The sequence below is a fragment of the Channa argus genome, chromosome 11, assembly GCF_033026475.1.
Source record: "Channa argus isolate prfri chromosome 11, Channa argus male v1.0, whole genome shotgun sequence".
Taxonomy (NCBI): Eukaryota; Metazoa; Chordata; class Actinopteri; order Anabantiformes; family Channidae; genus Channa; species Channa argus.
Window position 1 is genome coordinate 21,572,668 of NC_090207.1, and position 22,674 is coordinate 21,595,341.

Genomic DNA, 22,674 nt, shown 5'->3' on the forward strand with positions numbered 1-22,674 from the left:
AGCTCTGTCCTCTTTTCAAACAAAAGCCATTACTGTGCTGACATCTCTGACTTGTTTGGAGACTGATTGATATTCCATGGCTTGTGAGCATTCCTCCAGTTTATGTTTTCAATTTCTGGGTGAGACAATGGATCGGGGCATTTCGTTTAGAGGAGAAAAAACAGCTATTGATGGATTTAAAAAAGAAGACAGAAATGTTATTAAAATTTATCTCAAAGCATAAATGTAAGCTCAGACAGAGGCAAACGCACAAATACTTCACTCGCACATCAAATGTAGAGAAGGAACCATTATGAGGATTTCTATAGTGTCCGTTGCCAAACCAACAGAATTACAAGGAAATCATCGGCTCTATTTATTTATTTAAACTTTATTTATACAGCACCTTTCATATAGGTTAATACAATTTATTGAGCTTTATAGATAATTAAATGTTGAAAAATAAAATATACATATAAAAAAATAAAAATACAAGAGATCCTCAAGCAGACTGTTACCTCTTAAAACATTACTGTACAATATTCCTGTTGTGAAGACAAAAGAAAAAGTTGACAAAGAACTTTAATGTTCACGTTCTTCTTACAGCAACCTTCTCTGCCGTAGATGCTCCTCAGCAGGCATGTTCAGGCCTTTGGAGAGCAGACGAGAGCTCCACCCCCTGTGATAAGTAGGCAAAGTAGTTCAACATTTAATCAATCTAAATCAATGCATGGACTGGATATAATAGAGAATATTTTGCATAGAATATCAAAAAGGAATCTCTACGGTTTAAAAGAAATGAGCAATTATTTGTTTTTGTTTTTTTGTTCTTTCGTTGAAAGTCAGATGAGAAAGTTAATACCACTCTCATGCTTCAGCTATGGAGCAAATGAAAACTATTTTAATTAACATTAAAATTAATATTTGCAGGAGTATGTTTCAGACCTGTTACAATGACTTCCTGGAGCTTTGTTCACTAGAGGAGATACATGCTAATTAGTGAACTTGGTTGGCAGATAAAGTAGTTTTGCATTTAGACAGAGCAAGACTACCTGTTTTCCCAGTTTGTGCACAAAGCTAATGGACTGATAATATAAAAGAGACACTTTTACAGTAATTAGGTTAAATTGTGCATTTTCTCTTTTCTATTTGAGGTGAATTTGCAGCTTGGTATTTGCAGTTTTCAACCCAAACCAGATTGTTATGTTCATAACACAGATTTTGTTCAACATCAGGTCAAAAGAATGATTTTCCACTGCACTGCACATGAACATGAGAATATTACAGACCCACTTTAAACTCACAAACCGACTCACATTAGGTACAGATGTCGCCAGACTTTGCTTCAGCTTTCATGTTTGATGTTTATTTACACAACATGTTTGAAAGGACAGATTCTTATTATGGGGCACAGAAAGCGGTCTTGAAATATTACACTTACTCAAGTTAGTTATGTCAACCGGTCCCACAAAATCTGGTTGAAATTAAATGCAACCACATGTTGTTAAGTTAATGTAACTGCATTAATTAAATTAGACCTCGTGGAGTTATGTTCAATTAAGTTGGCACCATCGTGTTCAGTGTACTTAAGGGATGTTGCATTAACCTAACACCGTTTTGTTCAATTTAATTAACACCAACTAGCTGTATTAATGATATTGGAGTTTGTTGATTGTATGCAAGTTATGCTTGCGTTGCGTAAGTTGTAAGTGGAATAAAGAAATACAACTTTACAACTCACAACAAGTTACAACAAGTCACTTTAACTGACTTTTGCCCTCCATCTTTCTCACCTTCACTTAAATCTAATAAAAAAAACTTTCTGCTTTACCTTTCTGGTGTAATGTAAATGTAGACACTTTTTTCCTTGAGTTTTGCTGATTTTTCCTTGCCGTCTACCTAACTTATAAGTCGCTTTGGATAAAAGCGTCTGCTAAATGACAATAAATGTAATGAAAATGTAAATGTAATAATTCTATTATGTGATGCACAATGCACATGGCACAGCTTTTATAAAACTGGCGCCCTAAGCAAAGCACATGTTTGATCAAAAACACGGAACGCGTGTTGGGACACTCTTTACTTGGTCCAAAGAATTTGTTGCGTTTTAAACGAGTGAGTTATGACGGTTTAAATTAGCTTTAACTTTGAAATCACAATATATAATAATAATCCAATTAAAATCCAAATCCAATTCGTTTTGTTTGTCACTAAAATTAACATTATTTCATAGTTTCACCACAAAACCACCATGAAATGCAAACAATTCAATTCAATTCAATTCAACTTTATTTATATAGCGCCAATTTACAACAAAGTCATCTCAAGGCACTTTACAGAATAAAGTCCAGACTACACACCATGCATAGTTCTTTTTTTTCAGTGGAGGTAGCAAACTCTGTGTTGCTGTTTCAGTCCAGTTTCTTGTCCGTTTGAAGCCAAAAAGGACCAGCAGCCAAATTCTCAGCCAGCGCTCTAATCACAGGCTCATAGCAATCACAGACTTTAGTCGCTAATCAGTCAACACACACACACACCATAGACACCCGTTATATTCTCGGCCTGTCTACAGATAAGATTTCCATGAGTGTGTTTATGTTGTCTAATTGCTGTTTCATATGCAAACAAGAATACATTCTAAAAAAAAAAAAGCTATTTGTATGAAAGAGCTCAAATTTAAAGATGCTGAATATCATTTTAGTTTGATTGCTTGTCCTCATCAGTCTACTACTCTCCTTTCGGCTTATCCCATGAGTTCAGGGTCGCCACAGCGGATCATTGTCCGCATGTTGATTTGGCACAGTTTTTACGCCGGATGCCCTTCCTGACGCAACCCTCCCCAATTTCTACCGGGCTTGGACCGGCACTGCATCGCTGGGGAGGGGGGATGGGCTGTTAGGGGTTCAGTGTCTTGCCCAGGGACACTACGACATATAGCCAGGGCTGGGGATTGAACCACTCACCCTGTGGTCCGTAAGCAACTGCCTTTACCAACTGAGCTATAGCCGCCCCCTTGTCCTCATCAGTCTAAAACATAAAATTTGCTTTAAACAACTCTACACATACATGTGTACACTGAGTGAACACACTCCTCAAAATCTACAGTAAAAGCACACTGGTGAACACGTGGCTAACACACATACTAATGCCTGCCGCCTGTTTTTGTACCAAAAGAACAAAGTCATTGTTGGCAGCGTGGATCAAAGCGTGCAGATGGCCAGATTGGAAGTTACTCTCTAGACTAGAACAACACGCTGACCATTGTTACGCTAACACCACCAGCCTAAAACCAGCCGCATCCAAGCTTTGACAGTCTGCTTTTGGACCATGCTTTGCACTCGATCACTGCCAGCAACAATACAGTATGACGCTGTGTACCTCAGTTGTGTCTTGGAAGCATCTTGCCAATTGCCAGAGAAAGAAATAAATAAATACATAAATAAAATGGAAAAGTGGAGGGCCACAAGCAGACAACATCAAAGCAGCACATCTGGTCCCTCCTGTTAAAGCCCCCTTTTGCTCGATTGTAATTAAAGATAGAGGCATACGCAAGCAGTGTGTCTCCCAGAGAAAATAATTATGTGGCTCTGCCACTGAAGAGGGCATGCGGGTAGGTGTAGAGAGAGGGGGAGGGGGGAAAGAATGTAAGGCCGTGTGGTGGCTGAGGTGTGTGTGTGTGTGTGTGTGGAGGGAGGGGAAACCACAGGGGATTGCAACGGCTAAGGTCGAAGCGGGTGTAGAGGACTGTGGGTCATCAGTCCTTTCTGCACTGCTCTCCATTTAAAATCCCCCTCTCTCTCTCACACACATACACACACACTCCCTGATGGCTGATTAGAGGGAAGAGAAAGAGGTAGAGAGAGAGAGATTTGGGGGCTATGTGTTTAGAGGGATGTCTTTTACACAACTCTCTCTCCAGACGCCAGTCAGAGACTGTTTGAGGTAGATGTAGGATGAAGTTGTGTTCTAGCGGTTGCAGCTGTTCCAGCTGTATGCATGCATTTAATTTTCTAAGTAGAAATTCATCTTGTTGATATGGCATTGGATTCATAAATGTATGCATAAATATGCATAAATTCCGGTTTTGTGCTTGTCACTGATGTTTTTACAGCATAAAAAAACAGTGGTCCAGGATGGTGACTAGTGAACCACTGGAGTAGGATTGTGATCCATCGGTAGAAATTAAAAGTGTCATGTAGCAAACCAGATATAAAAAAACTGAATTACAGTGGTTGTGGGCCTCCACAAACCAGTTGTCATTTAAATGCGTGACTGCACAAACTCATATGCTAATCAGTTGATCCACAAGTCCAAGTGAACATTTGTGCCAGAGGCAATGAAATTGTATTCAGGCATTTCTGATATAGTGTTGACCAGATTGTGATGGATGTGAGTTTACAGTTGCTTTGACCTTCGACCTTTGGCCACCAAATTGTAATCAGTTCATTCTTGTGTCTTTGCTTGTAACCAATTTAAATAATTTCCCTCAAGGTTTCTGTGATATTGTTTTCACAATGATATGATAAAAGTGATGTCAAGGTGACCTTGAACCAGAGATTTTATCCTGGATTTTATTCCAAATTTTAAATCAACAAATTAGAACTATTAAATGAACTGTAGGCAAAGGAAAGAATGAGAACCCAACCATATAATGCCTCTGGCCACAGAGGCATAAAAATGCATTATCCAACATAATATAAACTTACATATAACAGTTAACACAGGGGCATATTAATTAATGTGTTGCATCACCTCTTTATTTAACAACACTCTGCTTTTGGGAGCCTAGAAAAGCTGTAGCTTTAATTTTGAAAACAACATTTATCCCATTCTTCCTTGATATAAGAGTTTACCTGCTCATCAGTTTAAGGCTTCTTTTGTTGTGGTTTTGCCTCATAATGCTCCAAATATTTTGAGGTCCAAACTGCAGGCAGGAGAGTTTAGCACGTAGACGCAGATGTACAAATCACTGTGTGCCTTGATGCCCCCACACCATCACAGATGCTGGTTTTTCAAATGTAGGCAGATAACAAATCTGATGTTTGCATGGAAGACAACGTATCCATGATTTCAAAAAAATAAAATTTAATATTTTGAGCTTTCAGTTTTCCTCTTCACTTCAATACAATGTAATAAAAAGAAGGCAGTGGAACTTATGGATCTTGTTTATAACAGGTTGCTTCTTTGCTTTTGTAGATTTTTAACTTGCCTTTGTGAATGCAGCAACAATCAGTGTTTACTTGACAATGGCCTTCGGAGGAGTTCCTGAGCCCCTGCAGTGATTTCCATCACAGAATTGTTTGTTTTTAATGCTGCAGGAAAGCCTGAAGTTTACAGCCATTCAATATTGGTTTTCAACCATGTCCCTTGCCTACAGATTCATTTATAGATTACCAAAGAAGATAAAATCCCCAAATTATTTGCAAGTTTACATTTTTCTTTATTTTACAAATGGAGTCTTTCACAAAGTGAAGAAACTCGCTCCATCTTATTTCTGAAAAATCAGTTTGTTCCCCTTTTGTATCCATTTAGCATTGCACACTTTCTCCAGTCTTTTGTTGCACTCTAGACATTTTGGACATCATCTTGTTATTTACATTAAAAAAGATTTATTTGTGCACCTAAAAGGATTTGCAGGTAATCACAATGATTTTATTAAGTTGTACATTTTTGGAAAATAAGCTCTTTTGCTTTCTTGCAACTACTGTCATGTTTTTGAGGAGAAGAAGCAATGTAGCATTATTAATTGTATTGCACTTTCCTGTTTTGTACAAACAGTTTTTAACCGCTCTGTGGAAAAGCTTTGGAAGCTATGGTGCAGAAGTCACATCATGCAAACACATCTCTCAACAAAACTGTGTGAAATGAATGTGGAGAATTGGAATTGCAAAACCAGTTGCACAGCAACTTTGGGTTTAGGTGCCACATCATTTTCTTGCAGAGTAGCAGTGGCTTTCTGAAGTCTCTGCTTATGTGTTACTGTAATGAGGCAACAAAACCTAAGGTCTTTATTCTATACGCTAAGAAAACTCAATGTCTGCTGTAGCCAAATATTTACTGAATAAATATAAAACTGGTGTGGAATTTTTTTATTAAACTGCGACGTATATATCAGAGTTACTATGATATTGAATGGTTTTTGTAATGTTTCCCTAGGTGAACAGCGATAAAAAGAAAATGGTCATTGAGGACTAAATATAAAAGCACAAGTGTGAGGCACCTTTACAGATTTGGTAAAAATCTGTAAATGTGCTTTACACTTGTCTTTTATATATTATATATATTATAAATAATATAAATATAAAAAATATCAGTGCTACAATTAAAAATTGCTTTTAATCACACATAACACTAATATAAATTAAGACACTGTCTTTGCTTTTAAGATGGGTTTTTTGTTTTTTCTAAAAAGAGCCAGCACCCAAAAAATAAAAGGACAGAGACAATAGATGATAATAGAGCTTCACAATGTACAAAAGTCACAAATCTTGTTTATGTGGACTCATTTACTGTGTCGTCCATTGTCACAGCGTCATCTTGAAATAAAAGCACTGCTGGGGTTTCAGTTTGCTCCTAGTACTTTAAAACCCAAATGAAAATTGAAGCTCCTCGTTTGTTGCTTTTTTCAGCCGGCTTGACAAACCATGTTTGAACTACGGATTGCTTGCTTACTCCATTTTTCAGCCGTGGCATCTATTTCATGCGGAAGGGTAAGAAAGTCAATTGAAAGTTAATTCCAATGTGTTTGATTAATGGGCACTGGAGGATGCACTCTAATCTGTGCGCTGTTAAAATGTTCCATTTCAAGCCACACGCAGGTGATTATTCCCTGCCTCCTCACGGAGTAAATGTTTTTGTTGCACCTTACCCTCCACTGGTGCCAGTTGTCTGGTTTTCAGTGCTGTGCTGGTGATCTAGTGGGTTTTTATTCAGTCATAATTAGAAGCAAACTTGGTCCTGAATTATTAAAATTCTATTCAGCTGTCAACACACTCTGCAGGTGTTGTTGGAATCTTGCCTAAGGATACAGAATATAACCTTATTTGGAATTACTTCTTTTAATAAAAATACACTTCCAAATGTATCTTACTATGCAGAGGTGCTGTCAAAGCCTCCTGTGACCCAGACCCACTGAACAACACAGGGAAACAGAGCAAAGATATTTTTGCTAAAAGTTTTCCAGCAAGACTTTTTTTAGTAAGTATTTGAGCAATTTTCATTTATTGTTTTTTCATAACCACTATCTGAAGTGCTGGAGCGAGTGTGGAGCAATGAAGCACAGCAGGAACAGGAAGCGCTGTGGGGGACAGAGTGGATTGATTTTGAGTGTGTGATGCTCTAGCTTAAGTTCCATTGGAGCTTTAATCTACAGATGGTGACAATTTGGAGCAATTTGTTATATTTGTTTCAGTTCATACTAAACTCATTTTATTTCTATTCTTTATTGGGTTTGATGGTCCCACTTCATTGGTCCATTATGTAGGGGACAGGGCATATGGAGACAGACTGTAACAAAGGGCTAAAAGACAGACACTTTCTATCAAACTGGAATGAATCAACATCACGTTTGCTTTTGCCAAAAATCAAACTAGAAAAAAATAAATACTATTTGGGCTTTTTGCTTTTATATTCATCCTCTTTAAAATTCCATATCTCTTTGAATGCACACTAAATGACAGATAAGGATTTGCCACCATGTCAAAAAAACTGTGTATATATATATCTCTCTCAGGTTAAACAAAGTTCTGTGGTAACTGGCAACAAATCACACTGCACCTAATAATTCTGGACAGATCATTTGTGCACAAAGAAATAACACTAAATGAGATGCTACTGTAATGTCCAAACTAATGTATTCAGACAGATTAGATGCCTTTGGGTGTACAGCACCTGTTGTATGCAGTGGAATTGTAGAAGGAACCAAATTGGGGAAAAGGAAAAGAAGATAAACATACTTTTAATTGTAAATCTGTGAGTTTAGAGCCGTGCTTGGGGTGTGAAATGTGCATCTTATGCTGTCTAGAGTGGAGTTCAGGTCAGTTCACTTGCTCCTGGGTGTCCTGGTTCAGCTTTGCAATTGAGCCATGACTTTTTTCGCTACTTTACTAATCCTGTCAGCATCCCTGCCCTTGATGTTTCCAACCCAGCACTCTATTGCAATGAACAGTGCTGGCCAACACTGATTGGTGAAGCATGTGTGGTTTATGAAGCTGCTGAAGAAGAGTTGATGTGGAGGACGGCACAATGGGTGAAGTGGCCTGAATTTTGTTATACTTCATCAGTTTCTCCATAGATTTGGTTTATGTGTGATTTTAAATAGCAGTGAAAGAGATTAACTGATTTGGGGAACTCTAACTTTGATTTTTAATCTGAACTTTGAGTCAATGAGCTATGACTTCACTCTCCTTCCTGGCTCTTTCCACTAGGCTCATAACATGCTATTATTGCACAAAGCTTGAGTGGCCAAACCATAGTTTAATAGAGAACGTGGGTATAACTAAATTACCATTTGGGTAAAATCATATAGTACTATCAACACAGTTACAAGATATTTATAGCTTTCTTCTAACCTAATTTCCTTGGGATGCTGCTCTCTACATGATGGTCCACTGAGTTTTGATAACTGTGTACAGACCAAGAGACAAACGCATCAAAACATATTTGGATTGTGCAAAGTTTCCAGAGTAGGCCACTACAGATCACTGTTTCCCTTAAACCTAAAAAAAAAATTGAGTCACTAGTGGTGTAGCTCCTGTCTTGTGCAAATAGAGCCTTTCTTAGTATTGTGTATGTGTTTAAAAACTTTAAAACCTCCAATGACCTCCAAGGGATAGCTCACTGGTTAATTAGTGCTGAGTAGAGTGCAGGTACATAGTGCACAAAGGGAATACATGAAAAGCAGCAGCAGTAAATAATGTAAGCTCGACCATGTACCATGCAAAACATTTAAAAAGAAATTACAAAAAATTACCAAAAAGATTCAAACCAGCTACAAAGGGATGGGAAATTACTACATAAAACTGCTCAGAAGCAAGGCAAAACAACTACAAAGAAACACAGCATGACCACAAAGAGATGCTAAGCAACTGCATACGGACACAATACAATTATGAAATAACACAAACATTACACAAAGGGATGCAAAGACTACTAACAGATGTCATGCACAACAGTCACATAATGAAGTCAAATACAAAGGGCCACAAAACTGCTGAATGACCACAAATGCATAATGAAGAAATAGAAATGTAGGGACGACCCAATGTTATTACCAGTATGGGGTCAGATACAGTACTACTACCCTTGTGTACTCGTATTCAAAAACCCAATACTACACCTGATACCACGTTGATCTTATGTTGGTTGAGCAGGTAGGTGGAGATGGAACAACATCTGTAGCCTGAAAGTGTTTTAAGAAAAGTGACAACTGTCAAGGATGTGGACTGGGCTGGACCCAAATGCAGAAGCAGAGGCCTGTGTAGAATTCAGGTCAAGTGGAAAAACAGTTGGAGGGTTGGAGGGCGGGCAGGTGGGATAACGGGGAAACAGGTTAGCAGGCAGAGTTCAGCCAGGGTTTTTGACTACAATTATAGCTGACAGTGCCAGCAAAAACTATAAGGAAACCAAAAGGCAGTAGTATGTACTAACACAGGTACCAACTATTGGCAACAGGAAGGAGGTAAGTGGTAAGTGTATATTACGGACTGAGTTTCACCATACACCAAACCCAGTGGCCTGAAAGTTCCCATGAACTGATGTGACGTCAACTTTACAATCTCTACACTAAGTTATGATTCTGTAAACATTTGTCAATGTGGATAATAGCATTTTGGATTATGCTTATGAACATGTGAAGAATAAAATAAGTCATGCCAATTAAATCAAATCAATTAGAAATAATGAAGTGGCATGTTGTAGTGCAAATTAATGGTGTCAATGGTGTTAAACCAGGTCAAATTTCAAAACTGAACTTGTGTTCTTTATTTTTGTGGCCCTGCCAAGTGATGCAGTATGGACTTTGAGACCATCAGGAAGACAAATATTTGAGACCTTCACCAGATAATCTCATTAAACCATTTTTATATTTGAAAAGTGGACCTCCTAGGACCAGAAACAGAGTAACCAAATGTGTCATCTACTCCTAAGGTAATTTAAAGGGTGACTTCACCAATTTTCAACTTGCTCTCTATGGCTTTAGTTTAGGTTTAAATGTACATTGATGTTTTAAAATCTGTCTTTGCTACATTAAAATATTCCTCTGCTTCTAGCTAAAAAACTCCTCTAGATGACATCACCCAAAGGAGTTTTTCATCATTGGATTTCAGATGATGTCATCTGGAGGAGCTCTGGAAAAGCAATTTGACCATGATTAAAAAATTCCATACTTTGAGCGAAAAGATAACCTGTACTGAAGGTTCCTCCAAGTGATGTCATCTGGAGGCATTTTTCAGCTAGAAGCAGAGAGATATTTTAATATATGGAAGTCAGAAGGAAGTTTAATGGCATTTCCTGTACCAAAAGAACCAAGTTCAAAATCAGTGAAGGCATCATTTAAGGTGCTGTATACCGTATTCACTTTGGGGTGATGCGTCACTTCCCACACAAGGACAACAGTTTCTGTTTTTGGAAAAGCGTTTATAGCAGCTCTGCACTGTCTTCTCCATAGAGTAACTGTCAGTACAATGTGGTGCAAGGACATTTTGACAGTTATTGTATTTGCTGCTAATCCTGTGCACCCACACTGTGTACTACAGACTGAGTTATACCATCCACCAAAGCGAGTGGCCTGAATGTTCTTATGAACTGAATGTTCTTTGAAAAGGGATTGTTACAGAAATTGCCAAAGGACCACAAATAAATTCTTCATTCTCTACTCATACTAATTTAACTTAGGATGTAGTTTAGTTGTGTGTGCATACAAAACACAAAGCAGGCTAATCCTAATGTGTGAAATATATCTTTTTCATAAATGTATTTTGTGCTGTAAAATGCTGGAGTACACTTGGGACAAAAACAGTGGATCCGGAACTAAACCAAATTACCCTAAAGCGCTACTTTCTTGCAAAATCAGAATTAGTACTGAACTGACTAATGTTGAACCCAGTCATTTTAAATGCTTTATAAATGCACTTTTTGTGGGTTTCCATAAAATAGCAATGTTAATATTATATAACAAAAAATTTCTGCTAATATATTTAAACTTAATTTAAGCCAACTTAACCTTACACGACACCGAGAACTAGTGCAAAGATCAAAGTGTCCTTGATAAATACTTACGTGACCATGAAAGGAATTTAACCTAAAATAAAAGATAAAGTTTAACAAAACATTTTTCAAAAGCAGCTTGACAGAAGTCAAAAGTTCAGTAAATGAGCAATAGAACTAAAAAAAATGAATTGAAAGATACTGAAAGGCTCCATAAAGCTGATGCAAATCACAGAATTGGGATATAAATCTTTCTAAAAGTGACTACTTTCCCATCATGGAAAGCCATTTAACTCCATATTGTTAATCTAAAAATATTGATTAGTGTAGTTTTAAAGTTGACTTCGCCGACCTACAAAAGTACCACTTGAAAGTGTGAAAAGAATAAAGTATACGATTAAAGTATCTGGATTACCCTATGGGGAGCTGAGCGGCGTGAGCTGTTTCCTGAGAAGAAATGATTCAATGCTCGGCAGCAGCTTTCCCCACAGACCGCAGCTGGACAACAGTGCTCTCCCTGTACTTTCTGTCCCCACGAGACCCCTGAACGTCACCAAGGTAGCAATAGAAGCAGCAGTTGGATGCCCTCTCAAGCTGATTGAGCAAAGCTTATTATCTTCAGCTGTCACAATGAATCCATTTCATCAGTGCAACAGCTCTATATCAACTGTCGCAACTCATCTCATCCAATTGAATTTCAACCCGGTCCTTTTAATGCTGGCAGCCTAGATGTTGCCTCTGTCTCTCTTAAGCAGATTAACTTAACATCCTCTTGAAACCTGCTATGTCCTACCTGCTGTAACCAGTGTCTATTAAGTGACAGTATAGAGTAAATAACACCTGATATGAATGTGACTATTGGGAGAGAAGTTTACAATAAATGACATAAAACAGGTCACACAATTACTATAAGACCTAGAAGCTTCAGCTTGCACTCATGGCATGTAGAGACCCTGCAAGCAAATACAACTATAGCTACAGCTTTTTTTACAAGCACAGTGATATATTGTGTGCACACTCCTGTATTGCCCTTCTACACAGAAAGTGACATCCACCCAGCAGCCCATTTTTGTTGCTTATACAGGTCTGGATATTAAAAGCAGCTAGCCAAGCAAAACAATGCTGAGACAATACGTCTCTGCTGTGTTATGGGTCACAATTCCCAGGTGGATGTGCCCAGGATATCTCCACAGTAACAGTGTGCTCACACACACATTGATTCAAAAAAAAAAAAAAAAAAAAAGGGTCCAGTGACACTACAGGAGAAAGATGAAAAAGGCTCGATTTTGTTTTTTTTGCAAATATCCTCTAACACAATGTGAGCTAGAGCCTGTCTTGATCATCTTGATTCCAGTGTAAACCGAAACAGGCACAGAGTTTGGTGCCTGTGTGATGAAAAATTCCACAAACAGCTTACGATAGCTTACATAAAAGAGGTCACACATAGAGCTAGAAGCTTCATCTTACTATCCAGAAAGTGACATCCTCACAGACGTGGTCCTAAGTCTGACCGTTCCTTACGATACTATTTTCATTAAAGTATAACGAACTACAGAAATTACACATTTGGAAGACAGCACTCATGTAATTTCATTTGTATTAGTGAATAACTGTTTAAATGGATCAACTGTGTCCTTGGCCACAGGAACCACTGAGCTGAAATGCTCTTTTCATAGCGCCATAAACAGATAAATATTGATCTGTGGATGAGAGTGCCACCAAAACCAAATACGGAGATTGTTGCCCTTGATCGATCCTCTAGTCTACAAAGAAGCGGTTGTATTTGCTTATCAGTTGCAACCACAATGATAAAAACAAATTCAACAAATCCCTGTGAGTCCTGCACAACCATACAATTTGTTCAGTCATCAAAACCACAAGTTTGACCTCTACTCTGTACTGTCCCTGAACACATTGCACCAGAGCAGCTAATGAGAGCTACGTGTAAAAACTCTTGTAGTTATCCTAAAGTACAACCTGTGCACAACTGTAAATGATACAGTCTTCTTTTAGCAAGAAGTGAAAAAATATATATATATAAGATTTCATTTGCGCCACAAGCATTAGGGAGGTGCTACATGCAGGGTTAGGGCCTGCTAAAACTTTCTGGGAAGGTCTGCAACTAATAACTAAAATGGCAATACTTTGATGTTCTGAACAAAAGTGCGGATAAACTGCCTTGCAACAAGCACAATGCTGTGGTGGAATACAGAATGCAGCCAAGTGACAAACACTTTTCTGCCTCAAAACACCTCAACAATGGCTGAAACACAATAACAGAGGAGACAAAGTGATAGAAATGTGCTCGGATGGTTGCTAGACAAACTGCGTGTGTGTTTGTGCATGTTTCTTACTAAGAAAAACAAAGTTAGGTTTGTTTTATATTGTACAAACAAATGCAACAATTTTTGCAATTTTCTTTTATTCCTGCAATTTTATTGCGATAAATGTCTAAAAAAGATCGAGGCTCACATTGAAATGTTTTTAAAAAGCTTTAGACCACAACAACAAAAGAAGGGGGCCTGGTGCCTCAGTGGTAGAGCATTGGGTCGCCAGTTGTGAACCCACCCAACCAAGTGCAACATTGGTGATGATCCTATTTTTTTTTTTTTTAAAATGGCAGGGTTGCAGCAGGAAGGGCATCCGGCATAAAACTCATGCAGTTAATAAAAGTGCGGAACACGTTCCACTTTGGCAACCACTAAAGGGACGAGCTGAAAGCCGATGATTTTTTTTAAACAACAAGTCTGTGAGACTAAGGAATGTGCCTGGAACATTTAGGTGGTACTGTACCTAGTAAGACATTTGTCAAATTATATAAAACGTTCACACTTTCACACAGACATGGCACTGCAGAGCTCAGTGACACGGAGAGGGAGCTCGGGTCTCCATAACCTATGTGCCATCATTATAAACAGCATCAAGACTTTATTTCATACATCACTTGTCGTAAAAAGTAACTGTCTACCTTGGAAGTGAAAAAAAAAAAACACATGTACTGCTTCTAAAGTTCCTGATGCTTTTTCAATTTATAGTAATAATAAAAAGAATTCTGAACAGAAATCAGAAACATTAACATCTTTATATTTGGGACACAACAATAAAGCACAAATTTCAAGAAAAAAAATTATAGTTCTCATAATCAGCTATTTACGGCTCTGAATCAATATCACTTGTGCAGAAACAAGCACCGAACACTTAAAGCATGTTGCTTGAAGGCAGTGTCATTTCCTCCTCCTCATCTCTAGCAGTTAAATGCTATTTATCCAACCAAACAGACACTGGAAGCATTAGGAGAGAATGCATAATGAAAAGCTGCCTAGGATTCCTTTATGGCAGTAAAACAAATGCCCCTGCTGGGCTTGCTAATAAGTTTAACTTGAGTGCTCAGCCATTTCTTCTTCTATCCACATATTAATTTCATGCAAATGGGCGCTTGTGAATGCCCCTGTGAATAAGAACGCAACGTCTTCATTTACCACAGTCCTAATCTCTTGTTATCACATGGAAACATCCAGCGCATGTTTATTGACTGTCCATTTGTCACATGCAGGGATGTTTTTTTTTAACCCATGATACATAAGTTATAGATGGGCGGCTAGTTGGTCTTCATAGCTTTTGTGCAGGCTGACTAATCTCCACCAAGGACAAACCTTGAATTTGTCTTCGTCTCAAACATGCTACAAGTCAACAACTCCAAGAGCATCTTGTGACATCTAGCAATTACCAGGTAATTTATGCCTTTTAAAATGGTAAGCAGCTCTATTGCAATCAATATCCGTTTTACTAGCACAAATGTGTATTTCTTTAACACCTCTGAGCTATAGAAAGGCCTTAGCTCTGGAGGTTAAGATCGATAGCCGGGAAAAAGCCATCAGATTTCTCTAAGCCTCAGTGATGTGCTGGATTTTTGATTGGTTTGTTTTATGGGTTTAGCTGGATGAGGGGCTGTAAACTAATAGCTACAAACATCTAAATATTACTGGGAAAATAAGAGATAAACACTTTAGGCTTTAGAGTGCAGAGTCAGCCATGGAAGACAGTTGTTCACTCAAGCACACTGGGGGGTTAACAACACCGCTGAGGGGTGAGAGAGTAACCAAACAAGCATGGAACTCATGTATTGCCAAAAATGTTTTGTAACATGTGTTAACTTCCTCGATGTTGATGAGATATTGACTGACTTGCCTTAGTTTTTGTTGGCCTCGATTCTTGTGTCCATCTATTTCTCTTCTGAGCTGTGCCAAAAAAAAAGTCTTACAAACATGATGCAATAGACAAGTGAACCAGTGTAGAACTCAAACAACCCGCTTTTTTTTGCGTGTGCATGTGAATGACTTGCAGTCCTATACTTTATTATTAGAGTATGTATTTGGGAAATATGGAGTGGTACATACACAACACTTGTAGGGGAGTATTTAAGGAGTTTATGTATTTCTACCAACTGCGCTCGAGCGTCTGGAGCTGCTGCGCAGTGTTCAGCAGTTCAACTCCCACCACAAAGGGAAGAGCACCATCATTTATTCAGCCTTCTAAGCTGTTATCACCACAATATCACAACTGGCTGCGGGAGTGTAGTGCAGCACTCTGCACTTAAAGATGTGTCTCAGAGTCTCTCCAAGAGTTTAGTCCTTGTTGTATCTGTGGGAAGAAGTTAAAGTCTACTTTGATACATTTGAATAATTTGTCAATGTCGATCCTTTTCTTTATTTTATTTGATTGGATTGGTCACTGAAAACCCTAAAAACATTTTAAATGAATGGTTTATCACTTTAGAACAGTTATTGACTTACTGGGAGTTATATATGTAGCCCGTCTACTCTCCTTTAGGTGTATGAGGGGCCCTGAGTTCTTTTACTTAGCTCTAAACACATTTTTGATTACTTGAATATTTTTTATAATCCTGAGTTTCACCTGTAAAAGCAGATTATTACTAACTTCAAATACACTAGTTTACTCACCCTTTAAGAAATCTTTTTAGAACTGGGATATCTATCTGAAATTATTGAAGCAATAACATCACAAAACAGTTTAAACTTAAATCCCTATTTAACTGAAAAGTAAAATAAAGAGATATATGAATAATTAATAAATTAAAATGTTTACATTCCTTATTCCCAAATAAAATATATTCTCCAATATAGGGCTCAGTATCAGAACAAAAAATACATTAAGCCTTCAGGGCTGTTTAACCTGAGTCACAGATGCTTTAACTGTCGTTTTATCAAAAACTCAATCAATTAATAAAACCAAAAAAATAGTTGCAGGCCTGATACTCAGTGGCCGCTTCACTCCAACAAGAGCAACGAACAAAACAAAAAAATACCTTTTTCACAGGTGAGCAATATGTCCAACCAATCCTGCTACTACCTCTGTCATTGTCTCCGAGTCAGACGTAGAGCCTGTCCAAAGGTGTCTCCGTCCTCCAAATCAGCAACACCTCAACACCACACGTGTAGCTGGGTTAGCTGGGTTAGCTAGCTGCCTCCCTCGGTTGACGCTGTTACTACTCCTCATCGGATTGATGAGCAGGTCCTCTCTTGATAAACCCTTCGTATTTCTATCTGAAATACTTAGTCCATCAGAAAAAAAACTATACACTTGCAGATTATCGAGCTGACAATCTAAAACTGTAACTACAGGTTACTAGCGTACAGCTTCAAATTTTCCCTTCACAATTAACTCGTTAGCTCGTTAACATCCTCTCGCTCTCCCCTGACCACGAGCTCAGCGCATGTTCACATTCACTTCCGTTAGCAAAATAAAATCCTACGTTATCGCCTCAAAACGATACCACATACAACAAAACATTTTAAACATTGTAACCCATGAATTCAACATTTTCAGAAAAATCAGATCAGAAATCAGAAACATTTTACAAGAAATATAACAAAATATATAATTTGACCCAGTTTTACCTATTTATCTGTGCATTTGTAAATAATTATTAATCTAACAAACCTTGTTCATTTATCTATTTAAATCACTTATTAATATATTTTAAATATTTAAATTTATCACTGGGCTACATATATAAGAATAACATCACCTCTCTGATGCCAGTGAATTGAACATGAAGCTAACAGCTAAACAGCTTAGCTTAGCATAAACACTGAAACGGGATAATGTGATCTGTTCAAACTGCAGAATTGGACCTAATAACAGCTCAAACGTTTTCCATTTACATGTTATAAGGTCACCAAGATGTCTGCAAATGAAGCAGTAAAATCACTGATCTAGATGTCCAAAAGCTGAGCAAACCCTTGTCTCATCCAGACTGATGCCTTGTATTTCATGTCAGTGTCTGTCAAGTCCTGTTCATGTACAACTTGCACATTTTCTTCAATACAATATTGTACATATGCTTTGCATTTACATTTCATATAAGCCTAACATGTGATTAAATGGAGTTTAGTATTCCTCCACTGAACCCTGCAGATGATAGGCAGCAAACTGTCCATACAAATATAGTCCCAAAGGATAAATGGAAGCCTTGGACCTGCTGGTAGACTTTATTCAGTGGTGCGAGAATGAATTTTTGCAGCTTAATGTCAGGACGTGTTGATCGATTTCAGATGCCAATGTTGTCCAGGGCCAAGCTGTGGAGCAGCTTGCCAAATACAAATACCTGGACATGTTTATTGATGACAAATTGAGCTTTGCCCACAAGACAGAAGATTTGGAGGAAGGGACATATTGTTTGTATTACATAAGCCCAGCCACTATCCAGTCAATATCGGCTTTATGACGCTTTTTTTTTTTGCACATCTTTTACTAATTCTGATTATTCTCAGCAGTTTGTAAATTGTGAACCAAAACAGCTTAAACTATCTGATGAAAACAGGCACTTGTAAATTGATTTACCTGTGAAAATGCTTCTGAACATTATAAGAAGAGGAGATTTGGTAACTTTGAAAAGCCAGACTACTATCATAGAGTTTATGTGGTTTTAATTAATACATATAAGAAAGTTAATTGCAGACTTTGCCAGGAGGATTTAGAGATGAACACTGATATACAGAAATTTCCTGCTAACTCATATGGTTCTCCAGTTGCTTTCTTGTTAAACCAATTGTATTGGTTGTGTCTTAACCAAATTAGAATCTAGTTTTCTGCAACAGCAACATTTAAATTGCTAATCTAAACTCCTGTATAATTAGAGAAAAGCACTTTTATTGTGACAAAATGTAACAATTCAAACAAAGCCACTAAAGTTGAACCTGCTGCACCTCTTTCAGTCCTTTATTTATTCTCTTCACGTCCAGCAGACTGCATTTAATGTCTACAATAAATGATTGTAAACCTTATTTAATGCATCATACTTGTGAAACTGTGAATTTCCCCTTCACGTTTCACTTGGTCTCTATCACTCTTTCTCTGTCTGTCGCTCTCTCCCACCCTTTGTGTTTTTAGACTAGTTTTCATTCCTTTTGCAAGGTGTCACTCAAGTAAAATATGATGACATGTTTAGACACTATAAATCGCTGAGGTAATCATAGAAAGTGATGAAATGGGTGATGAAATCCAGGCACACCTAATCGATACCAACTCCAAAGCACGATTTTCTCACTTTTGCTTTTAGTTGGAAGCATCTCATTTGGGTTCATGGGACCTATTATGTGTGTGACATGAAAAATAGATATTGTTTACCCCCTTTGAGGGCACATTATTTAAATTCAATATGTGTGTGAAAGCGTGAAAGGAAAAACTGCATACACAATTGTGAATTTGAATTCCAATTTTATTTTCAGCAGAGCTTTAGACACAAAACATGCATGATTGGATAAAATAATTTGGATTTACCCTGTTCATATCCTGCTGCATCCTCGTCTTTGCCAAGTCATATAGTGTAAGGTAGAGCAAAACAGCAATATTGAGAAACAAAGCTCATGTTTTTCAGTTAGCCGGCTGCCCAGTCTAACCATGTATCATTTGATTAAATAATAACAATATTGCTTTTTTTCAGGCACCTCTTCTCACATGTGCAGAGACAAATGCATTCACCCTCTTCAAACAACAATAGGTGTACAACTTTTACAGTGGGAGCCTTTTAATATAATTACAATATCAGTGAGAACCCTCATATCCTTTAGTCAATTTTTATGCCTCTGGAGCAGCAGTTTTTTCCTTCAATTGAAATTGTTAGCATGAAAAATTATATGTTTTTTACAAATTATCCTTTTGGTTCCCAGTAGTCAGGGAATGCTATTGGCAGCAAGAGACGTGAAGAATGGGCGTCTTGCAGGTGGCTGTGTCAGAGAGACTAAAGGCCCTAACAGCACGATGCAGTTCAGTTTAAATCGCATGGAACTGAAAGCTCACTGCTCGACCATCACACGTTTGTGCCTGTGCAAGCACACAGAAACCCAAAAGCAGTACTGACACACATAGTTGCATATGCACACACAGAACTGATGCTAGGAATTCAAACAACAACAACAAAAAAAAAAGCACATCTGACAGTTGTAGACAGATGGTGACACAACAGACTCCCTCACAGCAGCCTGGCAGTGTGAGGTGGGATGTTTGGCCACTGGGCTACGGCTCTGTGAAGAAAGGAGAAATGAAATTGAAATTCCAGCCACTGTTAACTCTTACTTACCCCCTAATTCACCAGTTTGTCTCGAAATTGCTAAAGTCATAATGTATTTTCTTTCATAAATGCTTGTCATATTATAATTCACCCATAATGTTATTAAAATTTGTATTTTGAAATAAAGTGGTGAGATTTCATCAGGCTATTTAATTCTTTTGTGGTTTGACTACAGTAAGCACCATGTCAAATATAATCCTCATGCATGTACAGTATGACATGCATACTATACCTTAAATTAATGGCTGGTACAATTTTCCTTTATTTATAATTTACAGGTTAGTTAATCTACACCTTAATGACATTAACAATCCCACACAAAATAAGTGTTCATAATAAGAAAAAAAAACTCCATCCATCATGTATAATTGTCACATTAAGTATCCAGTAGTAAACCATATATATTGACACATTGGAACAGAAATAGCACTTTGGTGCGGATGGTTGAGGTGGAGCTAATTTTAACTGGTGTAAAAACTCTTGCACATGTGCCCCACACGTGTTTCCTCTTTTGTTTTTGTCTGATTAGAGCTTCTCTCAGCAGTGTGTGGGTGGGACCAGACTGGACTTGATTGACCTTTTTTTCACCTGTGAACGTGGCACAAGTTATACTTTTACTTTCCTGATTAGTACATGGACTTGACTGACCCTGCCTAAATCACAGCACTTTAGTTTGACATGGTCTAATCTTAGCCACAGTGAGCGCAAACATTCCTGTGAGCCTTTAATCCGTTTTTATAGGCTGATCATGTTTTGTAAGTAAAAAAAAACCCCAAAAACTACTATCCATCACTGTTACTAATGGATAGTAGTAAAAATTGATATTTAAAGTGACTAGATTGTTATATTTCACTCTAAAATATTACAGAAATACTTTTCCACCTTCACTGCTAAATGTACAAGTAAATGACTTTATTATCTAATTACTGCTTCAACTCTACAGGGAAAATGTGCAGATCCTGCTTATATTTAGTACCAATTTCTAAGGAAGCTTGATGGCCACACCACCCTGCCACCAGAGCTCACACCTGAATCAGTGTCACAAAACTGTGTCACACTTTTGTTGTCCTCAACATTTTGGCTTTTAGACACTTTCAATACAAAAATATAAACTGTGGCTTAAGTATCTGCAAACTTCCAAACATAGAGGAACAGTATTTATGAGGTGACTTCATCAATTGTGTTTAATTGTGTGTCAGAGTCATTGCTAATTTTTTATTTTTTTTTTTTACTTTATAATGTCTGAAAGTCCTTGTATTGAGGAACCTCTAATGTGAGTAATACCAAAGCCACTATCATGCTGCAGTAAACGCTGATGATGCCACTCTAAACCCACAACTAAAGATAATGAAGACAGAGGCAGAAGTTAACTAACGGAGCAGATAGAATTCTAAATAAGGCCTGTGGCTTTTTACATTAAACACATAAACACTGAGCAGCTAAATAGTAATAAAAGCTAAACTTGATGGAAGAAACAAATAAAACAGATCAGCAAAACCCAGTCGAAACGCAGAGGCACTGAAAATGTAGATGTGATGAAAGGATAAGTTCATAGCCCAACAGGTAGTGAGCCTTTAAGGCAGAAGTATCACGGTAAGATGTGTACAAGGCTTTAGGTCGAAGTGTCCCTGGGCAACACACTGAACCCCTAACAGCCCATTCACATCCCCAGCTGTGCAGTGCCGGTAGAAATTCGGGCGGGCATCCGGCGTAAAAACTGTGCCGAATCAACATGCGGACAATGATCTGCTTTGGCGACCCTGAACTCACGGGATAAGCGGAAAGGACAAAAAAAAAAAATTTGACCACACAAAAAGATTGCATGACCACCCTACATGAAACTTCATTAAGTCACGTTGTTTCAGAAATGTTTCCTGCTGATTTCGTGTTGCTCATTCTGCTCATTCATTTAAATCCATTTAAAAGTGACCTGATTTCATAATACAGACTTTACTGAACAATCTAACAACAATAGCAGCATTAAAAAATCTTGTATTCTGACAAATTGCTTAATGTTTGTGTTTGTGTGCGGCAGACTTTGGGAAGTACATGTGTGAAATCGTGACCTGAGGGCAGAGAAAGCAAGGAAGCACGTAGAAGATGTGGATGGTGACATAAACTAGGTAAAATAAATAATGTGTCTGTACACTAACCCATATGTGCACAGCACTAGGAGCATTGTAATCTGCATCTTCAGAAACAAAAGCTAGATGTTTAACATCCTCACTCACATGGAGGTGGTTTGAGAGATGACATCATCTACAAATTTACCAGCTAAGCTTTAGGAGTCAGCCGTCCACAACAGACCTAAACTAGTCATGTTACAGTCCCTGCACAAAACCATGTTTAACAAAATTTAGCACAAAAAACATGTGTCTTGTGGCAGGAAGAGCAACAAATAGCAAAACAACACACGCTGTCAACAATTACATTGCTAAAGACACTGTGCTAATTCAAGCAGTTGAAAGACATGGTTTCAAACTAATTTGTACACTTTAAATCCAAGATCAGCAATGCATGGCCGAAAACATTTCATACAGCTCTGCCTAAATGGACTAATTTATGTAGCCAAACTCAGTCGCATAAACTGCAGGTGGTTTAAACAGTTTGCCAACACTGTCTACTTATCATTATCAACAAAATCCCAGAAAATCTCATCACACACCTCTAATGTAAGGCAGGTCAGCAGTTTCCCTGATCACCTGAGTTTATTATTTCACATGATTCTAAGCCTTTAGTAAACTTTTTTTCAATGAGAATTACATTTATGGGGATGCTTTATGAGTAAATCTGGCTTCTATGAGAGTCATTGCCTTCCCAGCTGCTGACTGCACTGTTGTGGCTTCCGTGTGTCATTCGGTCTGTTAACAGTGTCATTAACAAGGTTAACTGTGATT

At 37.8% G+C, this 22,674-nt stretch overlaps 1 long non-coding RNA gene across 1 annotated transcript; it reads right to left on the reverse strand.

Annotated features, from left to right (window-relative positions):
* Window positions 1-352: 352 nt before the first annotated feature.
* On the reverse strand, window positions 353-16,904 carry LOC137136742 (uncharacterized). Its single transcript, XR_010915619.1, has 3 exons — window positions 16,511-16,904; window positions 9,317-9,379; window positions 353-658 (listed from the first exon to the last, which is right to left on the reverse strand). It is a non-coding gene; the product is annotated as an uncharacterized lncRNA (long non-coding RNA).
* Window positions 16,905-22,674: the final 5,770 nt, after the last annotated feature.